We start from the raw sequence: 26,491 nt of genomic DNA on the forward strand, positions 1-26,491 counted from the left end.
CATGCAACATTGTATCAAGTTCTCCATGGACATAACTTGTATCCATCAATATAAACAAACACGTATTTGTAGGGCAGTAATCATTGTTTTTAACAGCTTGTTTACCAGGATATATTTTATCTAGATTCATCTAAGTTTTGCTCTTTTAACTGCCTTTTCCCAAACCAACCCATAGAGCAAAAGAAGTTTTCTATTGTAAATATTCCCATGACCAAGTCTAACCACAAATTGTTATTGGATTAATGAGGATCATTCCCATGTCCTTCATTTCTGTTTACATCATTAGAAGTGTATAAGTAGCACATAGAGAAAAAAATATCTACTGCATCCTGTCTGAAAGTATTTAAATTTAATTTAGAAGATTAAGTGTACCTGTTTCAATAGCAGAAAGCATTTTCTGGTAGTGAATTGTTAGCAATAACTAGAAAAAGACCAAAGGAAATATTTTTACTTGATTCACAATGAATAATTTTGCCTTACTGCTAGTTTTCTTCTTGAAATATAAGCCAGAGATATATTTCATCATTAACCTTTTGAACCAGGCCAAGTATAATTGGCAATTCTCCTGCAACGTCCATTTGTCTGTATTATGCTGTTCCTTTTATAGAAGAAATAATTGTCATTTCTTCTGTGTACAGGTTTTTTTTTTCCAGCCAACCTTTGTAAAGGATCGGAAATATTATAAAGTCCCCAAATTATATCCTATTCCATCTAGGTTTGCCTAACAACAATTTGAATTGTTGTATTTCAGCATGTTCAACATGAAAGACGAGAACAACCGAGAAATTCTGTTTAGCAGATCGGATTCTTACCCTTGTCTCTATTTAAGTCTGGCAACAAGGTTCTTAGAGATGTTTGCGCTATCTCTTAACATACCGGAACACGCAACAGAGGCTTGAAAGTTGTGCTGTGACATACACCTGTCTTGTCTGAAATCACCTACTGCCAGTAATAATGCCCTTTGTTTACTGAAGAGCTAATCAAAAATTCGGCCAGCTGTAACTGAAATTGCCTTTTAATATCTTAGCTGTCAACCTGCAAGTATGTCTTTTTGACAGTATATTTTCAGGAATATATATGACATAGTAACAGATAACAGAACAACCTTAACGTCTGGAGAAGAGACTGGCTTCAATCAAAATGAACGATGATATGTTTCAGTACTTTTATGACGAGTGGGAGAAGATTTCAGAGAAGGGCTACACTAAGATTTTTAATGGTCATTACTTACTGAATCAGTATCTTTTTTTCCCTTGTTGGTTGCTTGCTGATTGCTGAATATTTGCCCTTTGCCCCTAATCATTATTTAATACATTAAAAAATACACCATCAGGGACGTAATTTTTATTTCTCCTATTAGTTATGCTTCTGCTGACTGCACTGTTCACTAGTGGGTACTGGCGTGCTGTTTTACAGTAGAAATGACACAAAAGGGGCACACATTTTCATTAGAAGTGCAATTATCAGGCTGGTGGTTGATGGTTTACTGCTCCTTTGGCCCACAATTTATTATATAAGGCAGAAACTGGAGTAATATGTTTTGATACATCTGCCTCAGTTCAGCAAACTTTTAAAGTCCATGGGTGTTCTGCCCTTGACCTCCTCCTGAGCTGAATATAGAGTACTTAGCTGGTGGAATATCACTAGCATCTTGAGATCTACATATAAAACCCATTAGAGTGGAATTGGATATTATCACTTTTGGCTTTGCTTTCATTACACAGTGAAATACTCTTTCAGTATTATATCTGCCCACTTTTGACTTCTCAGATCTCTGAATTAAATCCAAGCTAAACTGTTAGTCATGGAAAGCAGCTGTTATAGACACAGTATCAGTGGCCTCTGAACTTCAACATTTTTTCTTAAAAACCTAGAGTAAAGTGATCTTGGTGGCTCAAAAATCTATCAATTCAAGAACCCTAAATCTTTGTATAGTATCTTTTGAGATTTCAGATTATTTCCCAAAAGAAGGTATACGCATCCAAAAGATAAAATAGTATGTCATCAGAGCTAACTCGGATATCTTCACTGATTGCATCAACAGGCACAGTTTGTATTGGATGGATGTGGAGACGAGACAGTCTCTGCTCTGACCCACTAAAAGTGGTGTCCATCCAAGCCTTGTGGCTTAACCCCAGTAGGCAACTAAGAACCACACAGCCAGTTGCTCACTCCCCACAGTGGGATGGAGAAGAGACTCAGAAGGGTAAAAGTGTGAAAATTTGTGAGTTGAGATAAAGACATCTTAAAAGTAAAAAAAGGAAACAAAGGAAAACAAGTGATGCAAAATATCCAGTTACTCACCACCAGCTGACTGATGCTCAGTCGGGCCCTGAAGGCATGTCTTCTCAGGGGTGTGCCTGCTGCGGTGTGGACTTATCCACAGCCACCGCCACTTCAAGGTGTACCTTCTGTGGTGTGACCTTATCTACAGCCAAAGATACTTTGAGGACAGCAAAAAATGTAAGTCTCAATTTACAGTGCCCTGTTGCTTCTTTCTCCTGGAGAAGAGGGAAAGTAGGAAAGAAAGTGAATTTTTATTTTCTGTGATTTTTGTCAGACATTCTTTTCTTAGTAAGGAAAGTAAATGTTCACAGGTTGAATTAGATCATCAATGATAACAGTTCTGTTTAATCCAGGAGAATAGATGGATGGTGGTATAATGATAATATATTATAGTACTGTACTACAGAAGATGTTTCCTATTCAGAACACTGTTGTATGGAAAAGAGTTTCCTCAAAAAGATTTTGATTGTCTGAACAAATCCAGATGTGATGTGTGAATCCAGGTTGTTGGCCTTAGTATGTCTCTGGCTTATTATAAAAGGGCAGTGGCATGTGAGAATAACTATTTTTTTTATATATCCAACTGTGTCCCTTTTTTTCTTTAAAGCTCTAACTTGAATCTGGCAGGAATTAATTTCTTACATTAATAGAAATAGACTTTCAGCATTTTATGACCCTCTCCTCAGAGGACTTTGTGTTTTATAAATCAGATTGCTTCTTTCTAGTATTATTAGAGAAACCACACCACTAAGATTTAGCACCAGGTTAAAACTAATTTGATTAGGAATTTTAGATTCTTAACTTTTGATGACTCATTGCAATAAACTTCCATTCTCTCACCTTGTGGAATTCCAACCTTTTAAAGGCGTCTGAAATTAAACTTGTACACTTCAAAGCATTGATTTGGTCAATATCACATAAAAAGTCAATGGCCAGATTGAGAAGAGAAATTATAATCTCATTTGTTATTTTCAGACCACTTCACCATTGTTAGAAAGCAGTTAGTGTTTAAAAAATGTTCTGTCAAATTTCTAATGCAGGAAGAAATAAGAAAACAAGACATTATCTTTCTACTTTAAATAAGGATAGGGACACAGCCTTTTTTTTGTTTCTGAAATATGTCATTTTGTGTTATTTTTGAGTTTTGTTGTATCTGTATGAGAGTCATACAGATACATTAAGATTATTAATCCAATAAGCTTCCTGCTGAACTACATGTCCGCAAACAATGCATGTTTTATGCAAGCTGAAGTACCAGGCTGTGTGCTTCTTTACCTCCTAAGGTAACCCTGTGCTCCTCAGCTGGTACTTACTAGCTAAAATGCTATGATAATTTCTCCTTGTGTTACTTGACAAAGGCAGAAAGAATACTTTCAGAAAACACATTAGAAGACCATTTTTAATATGTTTGGTTCCAAGACAGCATTAACTCCTATGAATAGCAAAAGTAATAGGGATCGCTCAGCCTGCCTTAAGGCCATGACAAAACTATAATCTGTTTGTTGATAATTCTGCAGCCCTCTGAAGTATTCTCATTTGCTCCATAAATTGTACGGAAAATAGTTTTGTTTTTTTTTTTTTTGAACAGTAATATACTAATTTCTCTATGTTTAAATAGGATATAAGTAGTTAAAATAGGAAACAGCCTAAATACAATGGCTTCTTATAATAACTGCACACTCATCAAAGTAAACTGAAACCCAACAGATCAATAGTTAAATACCATTGAAAACAGTTTTGAGAAAAAAATCATAATTGACTTTGCCATATGCTTCACTTCCTTACTCCACTATCTTCAGAGTGAAACAAAATCACTGTTCATAGAGAAGCTAATTATCCACTGTCAGTTAAACCCTCAATAACTGATCTCTTGACAGCTGGTAATAAGTCCCAAACCCCATTGCAAATTGCATTAAAATACATGTTTATCCACTGGAGAAAGATGGGGAGAACAGCTCATACGTTCACCAACCACTACAGCTAACAACAACTGCGTTCTTCAAGATAGCTTTCCTTGCATGATTCACTTCAATTTTGGATTTTCCTCTTTTCCAACTACGTAAAGCTTGCATATTTCAAATCCCAAATGGTGAAGGCATAGCTTTGGCTTTTGCATTCTGTCTTCAGCAAGTATACAAAACTATGCTTAGACAGCCTGGTGATTTTTGCCTAAGCATTTATTTAAAGTTGCCTTTTTGCATAGTTTCACTATGGGTGGCGACTAAATTTTGCATTTGTTAAAGCAGGTAACTAAGGATGTAGGCAACGGGAGATCAACTGGTTTGAAAGTCCAATAGAACACTGGTGTCAGCTCTTCCAGATTACAAAACTGTTCCATCTCTAAGGTTTAGACCACAATGCAGCAATTTTCCAGATGAGCTCTATTTCACCTCCCAACTCTGTTTTGCTCATGCTTTGATCTGCCCTGAGGGCCAGTATATACATGGCTTTTTGCAATGTAACTACTGTAAGAGCTACTTTGTAGATGAAGATTTGAAATTCAAAACTCCTTTAGCTTTGCTCCATTACCAAAAAAAAAAAAAAAAAGTGATGAAAAGGTTTTAGTGGCTCTTCTTGAGTATAAATAAATGTATAGTAATAGTGCTTGGTTTGGGAGAACAAGAAGGACAAAAACATTTCACTTCAATTGTATAAAATCGTGATAAAATGAAAAGAACAGGATAAATTCCATGCAAATTCTAAATGGCAGAAGAATATAGCAAGTCTTGGCTGACTTTTGAGAGACTAGTTGTATCTGTTCCTGCGGTAATGAATTCTCTTAATAAATACACACTGCTGAAAGGGTTCCTCATTGTTACTTTTCCAATTTTGGCTCAGACAGTTCCTCATTGTGTGATCTAAAGACCAATCTACTGCCCAGTTCTATAACAGCTCAATAGAAAATTTACCATTCAATTTCAAAGGCTGAAGAATCTAAGGTTTTTGTGCCCTAATTTGTTCTTTTATAAAATTTGTTCTAATATTTCACAGAGATACTCTGAATTGAATTAATTCCTAGGTACAATGTATATTTGTATCTTTGCATTAAAAGACGTGCTGTGTATCTGTCTGTCTATCTTGTTCTCCATCGCAGAAGTATTTGAGGTCTTTGATGTTATTATATACAAAGGAGGAAATTAAAATATTTCTAGTGATTGTTCCTCCTTGTTAGACAACCAAATTTTTCAGTGCTTTTGGTTAGTGATAAAGACTGTGGTATAGCAGTGAATGCAGTGAATCAATAGAAGATCGGTGTAGCCTTTTTTTTTTAATTGTCACCATCTCCACTATAGATAGATTGAACCTTTTTTTTTTTTTTTTGGTGCTTAAGAAACTTATTGCCATGAAAATGGAACAGGCTTTAGTTCACTTCCTTTTTTCTTTTTCCTCATCACACTGGCACGTGCATCCATTTGTCACCCTTGTAATGTGCTTTTGAGGTGTAAAAGGCTATTTAGTCTATCTTCTTAGTAACTACCTTTGCATAGTAGGAGCACCAGAACTGAGAGTACTTTTCATTCTCTGAATGACTGGAATACTTCTAAGTAGATGAATAAGTGAGTTCTGTAAGCATGAACATCAGGAGACCCAGATAAGATAGTGATATATAAGAACCTTGAAAATAGTTCTCTTAATGCTCTTTTTATATTTGTTTAATTAAACTATATATTTTGATGACTCTAAATATTCCAGATATTTTTAAATACTTGCTTTCCTACTTTTTACATACCCCAAACTCACGCGCTTTACTTGTCTTTTTATCAAATACTGTGCTGAACTGCAGACTGTGAAGAATAGTAGCAATGTAATTCCTACCATCTTAAAAGATAATAGCAAAAAAACTGTCAGTTAAGTACTGGCTTAACAATTTTGTCCTTAAGGTCCAGAGAGTTTCTAATAATTCCTCTGGAGCAGCACACACTTCCATGTAAGATCAAGTGGTTTATCTCATCTTTTGCTTTTCTTGTCTGATCCAAGACATACTTTGCAGTGCATCTGGATATTTTTGTGGAGAGCTCTGTGTGTTCAATGACAGAACTGTGATCTTTCTGTAAAAATTACATCCTATGAAATCAAATGTCTCTGGTGAAGATTTTAATCTTGTGCTCTGGCACATTAGTAATGTCTGTCACTCAATCAGAATAAATGCTGACATTGCAAAGATTGTGCTGACTCGTTGCACAGATGAATCTGTGCATGGATGGGCAGGCAGCTGCGCTCTCTGCAGATCGTGCCAGAAGCAGCAGGAAGGGGAAAGGAGGGGCAGAAGACAGACCTTCCATCACACTGTGTGGGACATGGGATTTGGACGTTTAGTGTCTGCTAAGTATTCAGTATTTTGCTAAGTAAGCTCTTCCACTCTTCTTCCCTTAGGATCATATGAATGCTATGTCTAGGATGAAGTACCTTTTATTCCTGAGAAAAGAAACGCATCCTTACACGAATAGGCATTTTTTATTTTGCAAGTATGTTTTTCGGTGTTTGGGATATAACAGAGAGAAGACCTAAGCAAAGTCAATTTCTTTAAAATACACATTGCTGTGATCCCATTCTTCCACAACTGTACGTTTTCCCTTCATAGCCAGAATTCTTTCATATATTTTAGTGGTTTGTATAGTTCCTGCTGCTGTTTGATCAAAATTATGAATACTTCCTGAGAGATGAGACTTGCTCAGCCCAGAGGAGAACCTGTGTGCCTGTTCTTTACGTGGCCTGCCCAGCTGGGCAGCTGTGAGCAAGCACCTTCTGTGCTTTTGTTACAGAAAGAAAAGGACCGACTTTACAAAGACCGGAACTGCCCAGGCGTGCTCAAAATTTTGGTGCACGGTGACTTAAACGCCCCCTACAAATCTAGTAATCTTGCAGTTCATCTGATCCTGGAACTTCCCAACTCCTAACCCAGTAATGCCTCCTGCAACTGTTTGTCCAGCCACAAAGGAAGATTCCTCTGCCTCGCTGTTTTACTCTCATTCCTACACACATCAGTGCACAGAGGTTGAACCCATTTCCATGAAAAACACACTTGCTTTAAGCTACACTCTTGTGACCAGTGCTTCAGTAGTAATATCTTATATTTTATAAAATTGTGTTCTTCTGGGAGGTTTTGAAAGCTGTCTACATCATGAAGGCTGCAAATTTTTTGTAAACAAGACCTTACTACTTGCAAACTTAGATGTTGTTTTGTAAAGCAAGATGGATTGAATTATTACAGTCAAATCCTTAATGGTACTCTTGTTTACAGCACACTTCCCTTAACAATAAATCTCCAAGCCCATGGGCACTTTCAATTACTGCATCTTCCTTGCTTACCAAAGGAACTCATAAACCTCTCTTTCTGTCATACTATTTTGAAAGATTTTTTTGTATGTAACGAAGACTGTGTTGTCTGACAATGCTTATATTAAGGAAGACTTATTAAAAAGGCAACCTCTGTGCTTGTCTTTTCCTGTGACTATGGGAAAGAAAGGATACACAGATTACTACAGGAAACTTGGACCTTCCTTCAAAATTGATTCCTATGGCATGTGAAAAATGGGTAGGAAATACAATTGAACTAGTTCTTTAGAATCTGAGATTTTTGTGATGTATAAAAGAATTATCCTTGGTGTAATCTCTTTCACATGTACAACCCCAGACTTCTCAGTATTTCAGGTTTTCTGACTTTTAGAGAGACCTGAAGATGCGGCTGTAAAGGCACAGATATATCTCCCAAATATGATTTTATGCTGTTATTTGCAAAGGTGTAATGTTTACATGGTTTCTTGACCTACACAGATGGCAGAGGAAGATTCACTCTCATTTTACAGATGTAAAAATGAGAGTGTGCAGGACATAAAATTCAAATTTCCCAACTACTCTTCTTTTCTATTCACATCTAGAAACAGCATGGAAAATGTAGGAATCACAGCTGACAGCTCTTAACAGTTTGTCCTTATAATCTGAGTGTTTTCATTATAGATGAAGACTGCAAGAGGTGTGATGTGTTTTGAACAGAAAGCATCGTTATCTACTCACCACCCATGAGTTAACAGAAAAAAACGAGTGGGGAAACCCCCCCAAAACCAAAAACTAAGTACTGAGAAACATTATGGTCCAAGTTTTCTGAACAGAGATACCTAAAAGTAATTTCTGAAATTTATGCTTAGAAGTATACATTGATACAGTACATAGACTGGAAACTGGAGATGTTCATCATTTCAGAAAATTGGTCCAGCCACCTAAATATCTGTTAGAAAACTAATTTTAGGAATGAGAGTTGGAAAATGTTGATGAATATTACCAGTGTCATATTTAACTGTTAAACAAGTAATAGCATATAATCTTTTATGCATTAGTGTAAAAATATTCTGTAAAATAAATAACAATAAAAATATATGAAGCATACAGCCCTATAACAAAATAACTGTAATTCCATTTTGTAACAGTAATGAATATACTGCAGCAAGCTTCACTGATTAAAAACTTTTTGTGCCAAGTTTGTTTTATGTTTATCAAATGGGATGTAAAATGCAGACTACCTTTCCATGTAGTGTACAAACACGTAAGCTTTGCTTCTGGAAGGCAGCCCACATTCCTTTGTCAGTCTGAGCTCCAGGTTTAACCGTCTTCAGCTGTCAAAAGTTTAATGTGGGTCACCAGCAGACCTCTGGCTGCTGGTGGGTAGAAAGAAGACAGAGCAAAAGGCAGGATTTCTGCTCTCACCCACCGTGCACTCATTCCAGGAGTAAGCAAGCTCTGGCACGGTATGTTGGTCACAGAAATTAGGGCTCAGGAGGGCATGGAGTCCATTCCTCTGACACAGGACAGAGGCAACGACATGTCAATAGTTGTATCTGCTTTGCCATCCAGTTGCAGCGTTACTGGATAAGAGGTCTCTCGCTTATATTGGACTCACTTCAGCGTATCGTTGCATTTTCCAAAATCTAATGTGCTGTGAGATTTGCTATGTCCGTTTCAGATGCTGACCCCTATAATATAGCAGGTACTTAGTGTCATAATGTGATACTAGAAAGAAATGGCACAAGAGTAAAGATTCATAGTATTCTGTCATCAGTGAGAAAGGAATAGTCTTTGTTTTCCTGAAATAAATAAATAAATAAGTTTATATAGGAAGTTCTGGCATCTATGGAAATGGTAATGTTAATGGGAATGTTAACAGTTACGTCTATAGCAATACATAGACATTTCTGCCGTGTGGAACTGTAGGACTTTCTTGTGCACAAGTGATGTCATTAGCTTTTAAAGATGAGGAAAAGTGCAGCCACAGCTGCCAGCACTGTTTATCCCATGCTTAGAAGAAGGGTCATGGCCTCTAGGTAAAGGAAATTTGAGCACTCTTTCTTTATCCCTCCCTTTCTTATGACAAAACTGGTAAAACCAGTGTATCTCTAAGAAACACTGTAGTATCAATGAAGTTAGCAAAAGATCATGTGGGTGAAGTTTTTCAACTGATACAGATTGACAGTCCCAGTTACTAAAAGGAGACCACAAGTGGGAGTAAGGGGTATGGGATTTGAATAACGAGTCTTTGCAGTGCACACCACTTTGGAGACACATTGCTTGGAAGGTTGTCTGATCTCTAAAATATATTAATCATCTCCCTCTGATGTAAAACCATTTCAGAGGGGACACCACTCCTACATTCATTATTGCCTTTCATGTTATATGTAGGGTAAGGCAATGATAGTTTTTGTTCTCTCCACTTAAGGAAATTGATTTTGCATAGAACTGAAGTTGGTTTATAGAATTATTCTTTGACAACAGAATGTCTCTTACAGTATGCTATCTAAGGTATATAAACCTTCTAAAAACATTTCTCATCTAAATTCTTGGGTGGAAAAACTGCTCTTTTCTAAGGCCAGCTATATGAGTGAAAGTGCAAAATTCATCTTAATAGGCAGGTCACTTTACGACTGTAACTGTTGAGGGCATTTGGCAACATTTTAAATTGAATGTTGGAATAATTAAAACTCCTTTGGCATTAATTTTAATAAAATGGATTAGGATCTATCACCCATTCTAGGGAAAAAAAAAATGAAAGGTGCTACTGGAAATAACATTGCATTACAATAGATTTAATGGATGTTCTTAAACAATTAGCAAACTGGACAACAGAGAGAAAAAAAACAAACAAAACAAAAAAACCCCAACAACAACAAAAACAAGAGCAACCGAAACAAAACAAAAAACTCAATCTGCTTTTGCCAGATAAAGTAAAATGTAATCCAGACACCCTGCAAGCTTTATGTTCATATTCAGCCACAGCTAGCAGCTGTTAGGACAACTGAGTGACATAGGACAACAGTTCTAGCAGTAGAAGGCTGAAGTTAAGCCTTTGTGAAATCAAATCTTAGCTGTTTCTTCTTCTTAATATCCTTCTAAGGAACAGGAAGACATTTGCCTTTTAAAATAACTCTCAGATCCAATTATTTAATAGTAAGAGATGAAAAAAAAATATTAAACAAATCTAATAACTGCCAAACCAATTTAATTTCCCACACTTGTGTTTGGTAGCTGAGGAAAAGCTAAACAGCTAAATAGCTGTCTAACCCAAGGAGAATGAAAAAATAGTGTACAAAAACACACTTCAGAGAAAATGTCTTCCACCAATCTCAGATGTAGTACTAGGAATCAAAACTGAAAGAACTAATTGAACATACCTTCCGATTTATTCATATTGAGAAGTTGTGTGTTCTTGGATTTCAGGGCTTAAGAATACCTGGGAGTATGAGTGGTCAAAAGCAATTTGCTGTTGGCATTACTGGATCAAGGCAGTTTTGAAGCCACATTGCATCTTTTTTTCCTTCCTTTAGATAACCCTCTAATGATCAACTATAAAGAGCACTGTGGAATTACCTTAATTCTTGATTATGCAGAAAGAAGTCAGCTTGACTATGATAGGCTGTGTTGCACCCGGAGGGCTTAACTAACCAGAATTTGATTTAACCAAGTGAAATAAGCAAGTCTATCATGGTAGAGGGAAAACACTATACACAGGTTTGACAGCGTCCTTTTGCAACATGGGCAAATCAACAAAATCTGAATTACAGCCTCTTCTTCTGTAGTACATTGTAAGCTATGTTATCAGGAGTAGTACATAAAAATACTTTTTACTGTAAAGATAACAAGTGGAGTAAAATCAGGTGGGTTGTTTTCTCCTGAATTGGGATTTTGCTAGCCATTTGTACTCTCTTTTGGGGGAAAAAAGCTTTAATCTTTAGTATGCATTCAGTCCATTTATTTTATTGTGGTAGGACACAAACACAATAGGAAATTAATAATCCTATGCCAGGTAAATGTTTTGTTGCATTACAATTATTTTGAGTTATATTAGTAAATAGTGAAACAAATACAATACTCCTAAAGCATTCCACAGGCTCATAATCTGATAATTGATTAATATAAAATCAAAAGTAATACTCAGCAAACTACTCATCCAGCAACAAGATAATTTTCATGGGCAGTAAGATAAAGATTATTAGCTTTTTTATGTTCATTATATAGAGGATCTGTTTTCATTCTGGACCTTAAATCTCTTACCAGCCTTCTCACAGAGAGATCACCTGAGGAAGAATGTAAGTGGTTCTTCTAGGACTTGCACTGATGTGGCCCAGAAAATACTCATAAGAGGATGTTATCTAAACATCTAAATATCCAAAAGCAAGAACCTAAATTAGTCACTCTTCATCGCTTGCTTTTTGGGTCTCCTGTATCTCTAAAGCCAGCCCAGGGAAACCAAGCAGAACTGGGCAGAGTGAGTACCTCCAATTCACAACTCGCACTGAGCTCAAATTTGACCAATAACCAGTGGTTTATTTTTTTCTTTTGCTTGTCAATTTGCGTACTCATATAAAAAATGAGTCCACTCACAGAAAAGAAAAAGAAAACCAGATAATTTATAGACTGACTTACTGGGTTGCACAGAAGCCTATCAGCTGTTCCTAACCGAGTAAGAAAAGCTGTAAGAGCATTTGACTTTTGGGTGTGTGTTATCCCTAGGCAAAGTATCACACATATATTCAATTAGCTTTTGCAGCTCACTAATTTGAGCTTATGAAGCATATTGTCCCCACAGCAAAGAAATGCTGCAGGGCTTTTGTAGAGTAGTGTACACCACAGCTTTACATGATTAATGAGTTTTTATTATTACTACTGGCCTGCACAAGCAGATTTACAAATCATCCAGATTTAAGGTCTAGGTGGCCAGTTCTTCCTCTGCTTTATATCAACACTTGAACTTTCCTTTATCTGGAAGGTCAAGTTGATTTGAATAGAAACCGATTTTAGCATTTAGGGACAAAGGAAAATATAAAAGAGCTTGCTGTAAAACTTGGGAATGGACAATAATATGTATAGTGAAAAGGATTCTACAAGAAGTGTAGTTTCTTTTCATTAGGAGGAAATGTGTAATTTTCATTAAACAGTTTGGTATGATGGGATCCATCGTGAGGAAAAAACTCTCAGTATGCATGTTTATTTTAAAGTGAAGGTTCTTATTATTAAACTGGTGTTAGATTTTTAATTTTTTTTTAGCATTCCATACTCACTGGAGCTGTATTAGCAACATGTTTCTCTTTTACTTTATATTTAAAACACAAGTTTAAGAATGTATTCTTTGCTTACACTTTTTTAAGAAAGTGGAGCTGATTTCTGTTCCTTTTCTCCTATTCCTGGAGCTTTTATTGATTTCAAGAAACATAAACTTTCATAAACAGAAGCCCATGCCCCTTCTATTTGCATTTCATGTATTGCTATATATACTGTTGAATATATGCTTGGTACTACTGACTGCCAATAAGGCATCCTCAGAAAAACATAGTAGTGGGAATCTGTTCTATCATCCACCAAGAAATGCAAATAATATTTTTTTGCTTCTTGCTTGTACACAGGAGCAATTCAAGATCTAGATCTGCCGCTGGCTCAAGTTATGAAACTCTAAGTAAAAGAAAACATTAAGCTATAAAAGAAAAAGAAGTGATGGTTAACTTCAACAGTTACAGATATATGCAAACTATCTCCAGAAATTATGTTTTATTGTATGTAGGCCAAGTTTAACAAACTCAAAAATTAACTCAAGGAAGATATCATACTTTGCAGTCATTCTGCTAGCTTTACTGTACTCGAAATGCAGCCCTTTTTAAAACCATCTTTTCTGGCATCTTGCTAACCAAAGCAAGATATGGAGAGTAATTTTCCTTTTCTTGATTATTTTTCTCTTCAGCTAATGGGAAGAATGGGAATGATAAAGTCTCCATGGTCCAGAAAAGACAGGCTTCTGGCTTTGAGGCTCAGCCACATAGGCGAAAGAATAAAAACAAAGGCCTTGCTCATGTTTATGGGATGTACATCCCAGAGAGCATTTTGCATCCCAGCCGCACAAAAGAAACAGCTCATCAGCAAAAAGCCGTCTGATGAATCTATAAAGACCTCTCAGCCATTTCTGTTTTGTTTCAGGGGTTTTTGAAGCTATATATAGGAACTGTCTAAAACCTTTCCCCCTCACAACTTGTAAAGCAATGGTCAATGTGTAGTACAGGGAAAGCTGTGTGTTCTGCAGCTTTTTCACTGATGTGTGAGTTACCTGAATCAGAACCTCTGCTTTATTTGTCTCAAATGAAAGTCAGTATCAGTGCAGGCTGGCTAATTCATAGCATGAATTAAGTAATTTCATTTCAGAATATTTTGTCCTCTATTACAGCCTTATTCTTCTTGGTTTGCAGAGTATTGTCCCCTCATCTTCCCCCCCTATTCCTCAAATCTTTCACATTTAACTGGTTACACAGCTAGGAATATAACATTTCAAAGATATAAATAATAATGAGCTCCTTTAATAAAATCAGGCATAAGTTATGCAGCAGACGTCAATTATAATGGATTTTAAAGGTTTTGATCTAGAACCTGGGTGGCATTACATTTAGACTAATAACTGTAACTATGATTTATGTGTTTGCAACTGAAATGGTTTCAGTGCTTCGATATATGTCCAAAGTAAAATTTATAGTCTGCTACAGAATGTATAAATAATGAACAGCCATATGTCATATCGCATTTAAAAACTTGACTTCTTCCACAGCCAACATAAGGTAAAATGAATTAAAATTTTAAGTTCATTTGGGATCAAGTTACTTTAATACTTTAAAGTAGCTCCACAAATATAAAGCTGATTTAATTACTTTTCCTGCAGTAAAAAATAAGATTTTTTAAAATTTGCAGTTGTATTCAAATTAAACCACAACAAAGAGTAAAACATACGCTGATAAAAATGGAAAATTATTCCCTTTTCTCCTAAAACTAAATGTCACTAATTTTTCCTAGATAGCAAAACTGGGATAACAGCTATTGATGAAGAAATGCTGCACAAAACATTTAAATGGAAGGAAGCACAATTGCTATAATTTTCAAATTAACCCTCTCCCCCAAATACCCATTTCATGTTGAAAAAAAATCTGTAATCTCTTTTTGGTAAGATGAGTTGCATGTGACTATATGAATACACACTGTAATTTTCCAGTTGGTCATTTGAAAATGAGAAGTGCACCTGCCTAATGTTCATTGGCCATTTGCAGCAGAAAGAGCACCCAACCCTCTGTTAGTGGAGGAATTGTTTTTCAGAATGTATCTACCTTTTCTAATCTGGGTCTGCACCTTCTAAGTTTTGCTGACCAAACTATTCCTGTTTTTTATTTCTTATCTATCTGTTGGAATTTGTCATTGTCATGAATTGGACCGTGTACAAGTATCAGATGACAAATGCTGTTTTATTAGGAGCTTATAAGGTGCTTTCCACCTTACCCTTAACAAGGGAAGAAGCGTAACAGGATTTCAGTCCTATGGGGACCTGGATGTGCTAAGATTTGACTCTGGAAGCCTATTCCCCTTACGTCATCAGATCAATTTTGCACCAGGAAATGTTTTAGGTAGTTCTGGTATTTAACAGCAAGCAAAGTGCCAAGTGTCCAACATTGCCCATGGCTTGAAACTTCACTCTTATGAGGGAACACCGTTATTTTTTTTAATTTTTTTGTTTTTAATTCCCTTGAGTGCTAATAGCAACACTGAACTTAGTGAGCTCTTCTTGAAGCAGAAATAAATAAATGAAATATTGGTAGTGAAGCCAGCAGCAGAGATGGCATCTATTCCTCAGCAGACCCTTGTTTGTATTATTGGAAAGTTATCTAACTTCTAATAGAAAATGCTATTGATTTTTAGCCTGTTTTGTCAACTAGTCAATAGCCACACACAGAGGCTCCTCCTGATAAGCTACTTTCTTTTTTTCCTGTTAGAAAAAGTACAACTGGATGTTGTGTTACCAATGTGGCAAGCTTGATGTTTGCGGGTTTTTGCGTTTTCTTCTCTTTTTTTTTTCTTGAACTTTAGGTATTAATACATATGCTTGGTTTATAAACATCAAAGTCTATTTGATCATCCCTCTAAAAAGCTGTCTTAGCTGAGACAGACGCTTTTGCGAAGAAATAGTACTGGTGTCTTCGAGCTAACATGGCTTTGGGCTCTGACAGACGTTTGGCAGCAGATTGAAACTGGATGTCTGAAAGGCTTTGTGCCCTCACCTTGTCTGTCACATATTTAGTTTGTCTTGCTACACCAGCCTGAAGTCATGGAGCTGGTTTATGAGCACCTCAGACACCCCTTTTCGCAGAACTGGCATCATCTGTCAGAGAAGGGTAGAAGAGTAGGAGGCGAAATGAGGAAGGAAACTACAAATAACTTAAAAATTCCAGATGAATTTTTAATATCTTTTGAATAATGTAATTGGTCAAGAAAAAATATTAGTAGAAAAATAAGTAGTTTGAATTCCACGATTCTGAGAGAACAACTCTTGAATATTGAAATGTCAGTTCACAGAAGTTGTCTTGTGCATGTAGTCTCAGGGAACATGACATTCAGAGATCAGTTTGCTGATGGGTATTGAATATTGGTAAAAAGATGGGTTTGCAGTTTTCAGTTGGAGCAGTTTGATTCAGATTTTAGGAGTTTTTCAGAGATTAATGTTTCATTGCTGGATGAAGTTATGAAGTGTGATCATGAAAATGCATACTCTTCTCTATAAAACATTGCTGATGAATAAAATCTGGATATTTTCTTTCCAAAATTGGACAACACAGAACAATGAGTTAAGTACATTTATTCAAGATGTGGAATTCTTTCATCTGTTTGACAAGCCCAGCTCTCCCTATGTCCCTTTTCTTTCTTCAGTGTACCACTGTGATTCTGTCCTGCCAGGTTTATTCAAGAGCATAATGTTGCAGTTTTCATGTCCTAATACAAAAGACACCCAAGTATCAAGATTCAATGTTAACTCGTGGGCATTGCTGTGTGTGGGCACCTGTTACGTGTGATATCGAGTAATCAAACAGACATGTTGGCAGTTTTCTGTCAATGAGAATGAAGGTTTTAGAAGAGATCATATTTGCAGATAAGCCTGCATTCAGGTGTAACTCATCAGAAGAGGCTGCTGCCATTTCCTGATGATAGTCAAGAGCACCTTGTCTCAAGAGGAGCTCATTTCTCCTCTGCTCCCTCCAAACTGTTGGCAGAGCTTTTCAGAGAAATGGTTGCTTGTAGCTTTTCAGAATTATTTAGGGATTGTTACTACAAATTAGTTTTAGCAAAAGGCTATTTATGAAGCTGGTGAGTTTAAGAAAAAGTCATGAGACATTCAGAGCACAGAAGGCTTAGGGAAATTCAGTAGTAGATGAGACCTCCTGTCGCGGTTTAATTAGAGTAATGGAAGTATAAATAGCTGGACTTGTCTCCTGTACTCCAGGGGATTTCAGGACCTAAAAGTAAACTGCTAAGTCCTTTTTGAAAATACATAGCTGTTGTTTATTTATATGGTACTACATCATTAAATAAATCTATTACCTGTGTAAAGAAAACCATGCAAGTAGTGGATACAATGTTAGAGACAAACCTTACAATACTTTTGCAGCAGTTATACCTGCAGTTTCCAACCTGTTTGGCTTTAGTATCATTCAGCAGTTTTACCCTGAAAACGCTGTTGTCATTGAGTTGAACTTGCACATTCTACAGGTCTGTGACTTCAATCATGTCACTCAACAATTTCACTTTGCTTCTTTTGGTGCTTAGAAGAGGGGTAAAACAAAAGAGATATCTGCAGCCATTCATGTCACATTGCTGTATCTTTTTTTCACCTGTTGCCACTATTTAAACTGTGATTGGCTTTTTAAAGGTGTCTTGTCTTACCAGATAGATCCTTACAAGTTAAAACATTTCTTAATTTGTGACTTATAATCAGTTAAAAGACTTTGGTTTTGTTGTTGTTGAAACTTTGATGCCTGGACTTGAATTTGTCCTAGAAGAAGAAAACTGCACTAGTTTATTTAGTCTCTGCCTTTTTTTTTTTCTCAATTACCATTCAAACTGAAAAGTTTGGGGTTCTTTTGCTCTCAACAAATCTGCAAATAAGTAAGTAAAGGTCTTCAGTTCCAGAATATCTTTGAAGTTGTTTTTCAGATCTCTGATTGGGCTCGGGAGTTTTTGTATTGTGTTGGATTGGAGTTGCTGGTTTATATCATAATCTTTTGAGACTGGTACTGATAGCAGCAAGAAGAATGTAAAATTATTTTAATTCCACGAATTTTTGAACACTTCAGTGATTTTTCACTTAAAAACTGAAAACAAAAAACACACATGAAAGGCACTCACAATTTTCTGTATTATCAGGCACTTAGAAAACAGTAGTTCATAGAAATTGGCTTTTAAAATTACCACGTTATTTTGACTATATTGTCATCAATTGTTATCATCGTATTACCTAAGCTGCATGCTTCAAGATTCATTAAGAAATTAAAATATTTGTTTACACCAGCGTATTTTTAACTAAAAGAGGGAGAACAAGTCTTGAGAAGTCTTGTTGTTGGGGAGAGAAAGAGAGCTTTCAAGTGAGATGAAGAGACGATAAGAAGTGGCCACAGCTTTTGGTTGAGGTTCAAGTCCTCAGTGAAATATTGTTATGAGAACGACACAGGACAAGCTAATGCTTCATTCAGACATTATATTTGGGGAAGAAATTATCATAAACATAGAGTTATGGGTTTTTTTTTCATAGTTTCCCTTTTTGGTCAGTGTTGCCTACAGGTGTTTTCTTTTGGACAACTCTCATCAATCCTGTTTTTACTTACAATGTTTAGTTTATGCATTTCGCAGTGTTTTGGAGAACAAAACAAACAAAATCTTTCCTTTATTCTTACATTTCCACCAGATTTCCTTTTATAATGTAATAGAAGCAACTCCAAAGAATTTGTGATCTCCTGTGACTTGATACTTGTATTGTTCTGTACATGTGAAGACTGAGAAAGATTCTGTGGGTGTGGAGTTTAAGCTGCTTAAAATCCAGCTAATTATATGCAGCGTTTTCAAGAGTCTGATGACTTTCATAAATGTGCGAATCCAAGTCAAAACTGCAACAAAGTTGCAGGGGTTTTCAGAACAATTTTTATTCAGGCTTCTCTCAGGAAGAGAGATGTGTGTTCCCAAGGAGAAAGGAGAAGTCTCGATTTGTTTCCTCATAATATTGAAGATTCAGGATATCTTTGGAAAGATTTTTTTTATTCACGTTTTGTTTATGAATTATAATGCCTACTTTTATTTAACCTTGGAAAGATTTACATTTACATAATAGGTAGGACTGTGAGACCTCAGTAATTGAAAACTGAATCTTATGATTCAGTTTGTGAGGGTGGTATTTTGTAATAAGATTAAAAAAAATCAACTCTTTTTTCTATAAATAAGCTTTTTAGAACGAGATATTATAGAATCACTTTAGAGGAAGCAGGCTATTTTATATTATTTAAAATCTGTTAAATTTTGAGAAAATTCTTGTTTCTTAGATCTGAGATCTCCAGGGTGTCCTTGGCAAAAACCACGAAAAGGTACGTTATGTGCTTGAGATTCCTAGATTAAGGTGTGCATGTGATTCTACATGCAGTCCTAGAGAGGCTGCCCAGGGAGGTTGTGGAGTCTCCTACTCTGGAGACATTCAAACCCCGCCTGGACGTGTTCCTGTGCGACCTCACCTCGGTGTTCTTTCAAGACATTCCACAGGTTGAAGGTGTAATGGCGTTCCTGCTCCAGCAGGGGGATTGGACTAGATGATCTTTTGAGGTCCCTTCCAATCCCAAACATACTGTGATACTGTGAAAAGGGAGTTAGGCCTTCTTTGACCCCCAAAGAAAAAATGATTAAAATTTTCAAGTGTCTTTTGAAGTCACCTTAAATTAACCATTAACATATCAACCATTACACCTTCAACCTGTGGAATATCTTGAAAGAACCTGGTCAGAGAGTATCAAACTCTGACAGTGTCCCAGCTTCCCCTGCACACCTCAAAGGGGAAAAATGCACACATGGAAACTGTTTTTCAAAGGCATGGAAGACATTTAGGTCAAATTAGTTTAAAACATTATAATTCTGCTTGTATCACCAGTGCTTCTCTAGGATCTAACTTGTCATTAGTTATACAGGAAAAAGAAAATGATCAGCATCGCAGCCTCTTTGTCAAGGAGCTAAAAGTTATTGTGGTGGTGTGATTGCCTTTGAAAGTTTTGATGTGCCATGTGAGAAGCCTCACTGAGATGTGAAGGTCCCTGTACAACAGACTATAGAATGCCTGGGTTAGAGTCTGTACCAACGTGTTTCATCCCTGGGCCAGATCCTTGCAGAGTGACTCGTAGTTCTTCTTAGGTCCAACCATTGACTTTGGTAAGATTATCAGCAGTAATAAAAACATGCCAGGAAATATAATGGCTTTGCTAACAGATTTTTTTGTAGACTTATTAGGGATTCATTTTAACAAATTGAAATAAATATCTTAATGAAATTGTGAGTAGTTTTCAAGTATAGTTCATTAAGTTAATTGGCTAAGAAATTAAATGGTACTAAAAATTATTAACGCAATATTAATGGAATATATGAAACTAGATTTTTGTCAAAATGAGTAGAAAATAATAAATTCTTTTAAAAGGATTCATACTGTAAAAGATATGATAGTATCATGTATATTGTATTTGCTAACAATAGTTCTGGACCCAGTCATAAATTCATCTGTGCAGTAAATAGGACTACGACATTTAACTTCATAGGGAATTGTTTATTGGAGCTGGCCGTTGCAGTAAAAGGAAGATATGTTATTGATTGTGTATGACGAAGGCTATGAGGTTATGCACTTTGCTAATGGACTGGCTTCAAAAACCTGTTCTGTGGGACGTGTGGTAAAAACATCAGTTTTTGGGCCACCCCTCCCCACCATCATGGTTGAAAAGATGAGTCACTGAATTTATTGTTCTGTTCTGTTTAGAGAAGCCTAGAAGAACGTCAGCTTTGTCCCCAGTGTTGAGCTTCAAATAATCTTAATTATGAATCAAATTTTGTATTGTGCAAGGAAGCTATTATTCACTCGTTTCACAACAGTTTTTTTTTGTGTTAGATCTACAAACATAGGGACTATTACCATCTTATTCTTCTCATATTCTTATCTTACTAAGTGTTGCTAGCCAAACCATTTGTCATGGGTGGGCCAAGTGAGGATGATCATCCCAGGTATCATCACAGAGTAATGTTATAGTGATCTGTCATATGATCATCATGTGAAACACTGAATTTGGGGTAGCATTGAATTGTGTTTCAACATCTGTTTTGCCATTGCACATGTTTGCTTGATGAGAGGTATCTCCACAGAGGCTCAGTGTTGCAGTGCAAAATTGAGTTTCTTGGTCATGTTAGCATGGCTTGAATTGGGAGATCTGTCTGAGACAGTTGAAAAACTGGACATTTATTTAATAAGCATGTCTCTTCAGGGCAATGGTGTCTTCATAGGTGGTCTGTCTGAATGATACAGGCACGCAATGTAATAGTTCTTGCACGATAACATACTTCTAATGCAACTGTAGGTTGTTGTTTTCCCTCTTTAAAAATTGTTTTTAAAAAACATTACAATTGTATGCTGATGGTAGATAATCAAGAAAATCCACAGTTTAGGGAAAATGTACCATATGTCTTGTAATTCCAGCACGCAATGGGGTATCTCCTTAATGACTTCCTCAGCGCCCCCGATTGTATCTTGGTGCTAGAAGACATATGGAGCCTTTTCCCCTCAACTGTGAATTTCCTTCCTGCCACTGCTTTTTCTTACAACCCTAATCTGCTTTTAATGTACTGCAGTTGTCTTTTCCTGCCAATAATCTTTTATCCCTTGTTAGGCGACTTCATTACAAATGACAGAACTAGAACTTCTGCACTCAGAGTGAGATGAATGCCTAAATTCAACTTTATTTCTCAATAACTGAGCAACAAGAGAGCTTTGACTTAAACCTGGTATTTTGTGTTTGGCTTCACATTGTAAAACCTGGACATATCTGGTTGCTGATGGCATTCAGTGTCCTGTAGTCTCTGTAAGCAAACGTGTATAAAAGCTTCTGGTGTGGTGCTAGATGTTGTTTCTGAACATTTTGTGAAATCCTAGGTACAGAAATACACTTGTTTTGTAATCTTATAAGTTTTAATAAGCTTAGCTGTTTCACAGGGTGCAACTTGGCTCTGACTATACAAGAAATGACATGACCTACAGCTCCACTTTACAGGGTATCTGTGTTTTTTCTTTTAAAACTTGTATTTTAGAGTAGTGACATACAGATCTATTTCTGAATATAAGTACAGCAAGCTACTCTCTGAAGAAAATGCAGAAAGATCAGAAAATAATTTGCATACGCTTCTTCAAATTAAGAAGAACATGGTTCAAATTCTACTCTAAAAAATGTATGAAGGGTTATTTTACTGATATATGTTTTTATTTAAAAGATTGTAGACAGAAATATTTATAATTGGAAATGTCCTTGATTCAAATCCTGAAGAGATCAACAAGGCTTTTTATGAGTCTTTGAACCTAGATTTGAAATGTCATCTATGAAAGATGATATAGGAAGATTATTTGCATTTTGATATTGAGAAATTTTGTGACAGGCTGTGCAGCCCCGTGATTTCCAGGATTCAGGACTCCCAGTAGAAACCGGTGTCCTTCCTGCCCAGATGGGGAGAGGCTTGACCCTGATCTCCTCTTCAGGGCAGATGCTTTATTAAATAAGGGTGATGTGAGAAGCATTATCCTTCAGAAGTAGAGCTGGCATAGGTTGCTTTTCCACTACCCAGAACAACCCTGGAAATACAGTTCTGATGCTAATTAACAGTCCAGTTGATAGCCTGATCCTGAGGCTGAGCAGATTCTGATGTGCAGTCCTGATGTCAGAGCTACAACATATTAAATTCAAAAAAATATTATTGATTAAACATGAAAACTGTTGATCGTTCAAGGTTTTTACTGCTTACTCTTAAGAGTGTATTCATGGTGAGAATGTAGTAAGGTTTATTTTTTAATCTGAGTTTGATTTATTGTGGTTGGTGTTGAAATTTATTATAAGCAAATCTGACGTCCATTGTTAATGGTGTTGTAGAAAAATGTTAAGATCACTGAATTTTTATAATTTATTTGTGGTGGAGGAATGCTTGTTTTGAGCCTGTGGTGGTAGAATACACTGGGGGACACTTAATTTGAAATAAAGGATTATCAGTAACTGTAGGTTTGATTTCAGACTTGAAAACAGGCCAGTTTTTCAGTCAGTGAAGTTCTTGCAGAAAAGAATCCCTCCTTTTGTGTTTTTTATAGAGTTGTCTGATTTCCAGCCTCACTGCAGAAAACTCCTGGTCTCCTGAACTGTGTGAGGTTTCATCATGCAGCAGATGAGAGAGGGTTGGTTATGATCCCACTGTGGGGTTTGGAAGGCTTCCTAGTGGTCTGCTGAATGAAACATTTTTAGATCAAAGCCGGGGAGGGGTTGGCAGGGAGAGGTGATGGTCCATGAAAGTGGCAAGCAGAACTGTCTCATAACCTTCCCTCCTATTGCCAGGAGACTACTCGGATGCAAACAAAAAATGGAACAAATTCTACAGATGCTTGAGTAAAACCTTCCTAAAAATGTATCATTTATGAGAGCTCATAAATGAAAGCTTGTGATTATCACATTCTTAGTGCAGGGAAATATTTCTTTTTGTGTATGTGTGTGTTATTAAAGGCTCTGTGGGTTGGTCGGGGTTTTGGTGTTTTTTTGTTTTTTCCTTCCTCCTGCCTTTTTATGTTTCTTCCTTTAGAATGACATTTTTAAATGGGGGAGATCAGTTACTTATTGTTCACTGAAGTACCGTTTACTAAAGAAAATACATTTCCCTCCACTCCCCTCATAGTTACTGGCTGGACATCACAATCACCAGATGCCAAGCTGTAGAACACAGTTTTCCAGAAAATGGCATCTGGCTTCCTGGCAGAGTCCGCAGGCACTTGTGCTGATGGTTTTGGAGCTGCAGCTGGGTCTGGGTGGCTGCTGAGGGAGTATATGGGCCACCCTGTCATTCTAGATGCTATTTACCTTTGGCTCACCTTTGATTCAGAATCATTTAAGCATTTGTGCCTTTCTATAATGCTGTCAAACATCAGTCTTTCAAATGGCTTTATGTAGATCCATTCACAGCTAGCAAGAAGAAAGCCATTTCACATGATCACTTATTTTCTGCATGTACATGTAAACTATAAACCTGCTCATATACCAGCAGGTGGTTTATTTATCCACCAGGATGCTTAATGCAAACAAGCCATTCATTTAAAGGGAAGAAAAGAGGGAATCTGATAAACTTTCTGTGAATGCAAAAATGTCATCACACCTGTGTTTTACAGTTAAAAGACAGAAAAGACTGAACAGGTGTGGTAAAATTACTGTCAGTGACATTGTGTGGGCATTGAGGCACAGCCCCCATTTGGGAGCACCTGCGCCCTGGATGAGGGGTTTGCCCAGTGTTTTACTGTTTCCTGGGACACCATATACCCTCCAGAATGATCCAAAAGGCAAGAACCTCACAGAGCCTTTTTGATCCAGTTGCCAACCTCCTGTGATGTGTTTGGGGAATCATCATCTTGCCTCACCATATTTTACTTCCCTGTTCGTCTACATCTTGGATGCACTTTAAAATAGCAGTGGTAGGTACCATATGAGGTTTAACAGTATTTGTACTGAGCAGACTCAATTTCTGGAGGCTCTCCTCTCTTTGGCTGAAGCACTAGCATGGTATCTCTGCTACGATGGTGGAGGAGCAACTGGGCTGGATATAACTGGCAACACTTTACCGTTCTTTTCTTTTTTGCCTCAGGACTACCAAGTTTCTGATCACACAACATCACATCTTTCATTTTGTCTGCATTGCTAGTACCAAGATGGCAAACCCCCTTAGTGATGTTGTATGAAAGTATGCAAACAGTTCTTGTTCTAATTTTAACAACAGCATCTTGGATGTAAAATTATTGCTATTACATTTAATTGCTAGCCCACGCTGTGGTATTTAAAATGGAGTGGTGGCAAGAATTCAATATACAAATCTATTTATTTATAACCAAGTGACCTTCTGTTCAGTGATATTATGAATCCAAGCTGGGGAGAGGGATTCGGTTTCCTGTGAACATCTGCCTGAGTGGACTAGAATGTGGCTTTTGTTGCCCTGCTGTAGTGACGCAGCCTTTGACTGTGTCCTGTGGTGGATGGTAGATGCCTGAATTCAATTTGCTTGATGTCCTTTGACCAAGCTGCAATTCACTGACTTGGTATAATTTTTGATACGCAATGGCTGGGGATAAAATCCTGTATGGTCTTTTTCATCATTCTGCGTGGTACCTGGGAAAGCAGAAGACTATGTCAGTAAAAGAATCTGCAATGTTCTGAAGAACATAAAAAACAGCAGAAACGCTGCACAGTGAGAAACCTTGCCATGAACTTAACAATATTACATCCAATTTTATTTTTCTTTGGTTTTCATACACACATGACCTTATTAAGTTTCTAAACATAAACATATTCCTTTTAAAATACATCTTCAAAGTATACTTGAATTCTAACCCTATAGGGACTTGACATATCAAAAGAAATTTGCTGACATAAACTGGTATGTAGAGCTTGATCTATTCTAATATATGATTTTAATGTTTCTCATTTTCTTGCCTTGCCAACTCACATCTATCACACACTGTCACATTTAAGTTTCCTAAATTACTGCTTTTAACTTTTTGTCACTTATTCAGCAGAGATATATTCTAAAGCTCAGCTCAGCTTTTTTTTTTTTTTTCCTCTTGTGATTGTATCTTAATAGTTTGAGGGGAAAAATGGAAATTTTTGCTCAGTTAAGGAGACAGCACTTTTTGATAGATTTGGGATATAATATTGTCCTGGTTTCAAATTCAAGACCTGATTTAATTTCCAAGCGGAGCACAGAATTCAGTGAGGCAAATGGAATAATGGCATTTGTGAACAGGGAGGATGTTCTGAGCATTGTAATTACAAGCAAGACAAAATATATCTCCACTACGTCTGTTTATCAGTGATGGATAGATAGATTCATTTCCTATTGTTTGTAGTACATGTGTTGATGACAAAGTGCTCTGGTAAATTCTGTTGTTTGTAGGATAAGAGGAAATAATAATTGCAGTCTTTAATCAAACTGCTTTGACCTCAAGCTGACAATTTCAAAGTTGCTTCTTTCTATGTTTACAGCTGATCCTAAGCACCTCACCCTTTCAACGAATCGGTGTATTTTAAGACCTGTACCTTTCAGGATTCAGGAAATATGAAAATATTCCCAGATGTTATAAATTTTGAAGTAACTTTTTTTCCCCCTACATCCCGCTCCACTTTAATATTGGTTGTGATTTAAAGCTTGCTTCTCATTTAAATAATGTTATCTTTTAGCTTCTTATGATACCAGAGACTTTAGAGTATTTCTGCTATGACCTGACCTCCTTCTGATGACCGTTGCTCAGAGCTCATCCTATTGTAAACATGAGCCCAATATTCAATATGATTAAACGTAAAAAATAGTTTTAGGAAATAATAAAAAAGATTTTCGCTTCGTACGGTCTTGGACCCTCCCTGCTTCTATTTCATTAAGCTTCCACATCCTCACATGAACATTTAGAGTAATTAATTTAAGACTAGGATTGTGAACCTCTAGTTGGAGCTCTGATGTGGCTTGGTCAAAGAGCCCAACCCAATCACTGCCAGGGCAAGTCTGTAGATTTGTATGTGTATTTCCTGGAAAGACATTCAGAGCTGATTTTAAAGCATCAAATGATAGAGAA

This window comes from Patagioenas fasciata, chromosome 15, assembly GCF_037038585.1.
Source record: "Patagioenas fasciata isolate bPatFas1 chromosome 15, bPatFas1.hap1, whole genome shotgun sequence".
NCBI lineage: Eukaryota > Metazoa > Chordata > Aves > Columbiformes > Columbidae > Patagioenas > Patagioenas fasciata.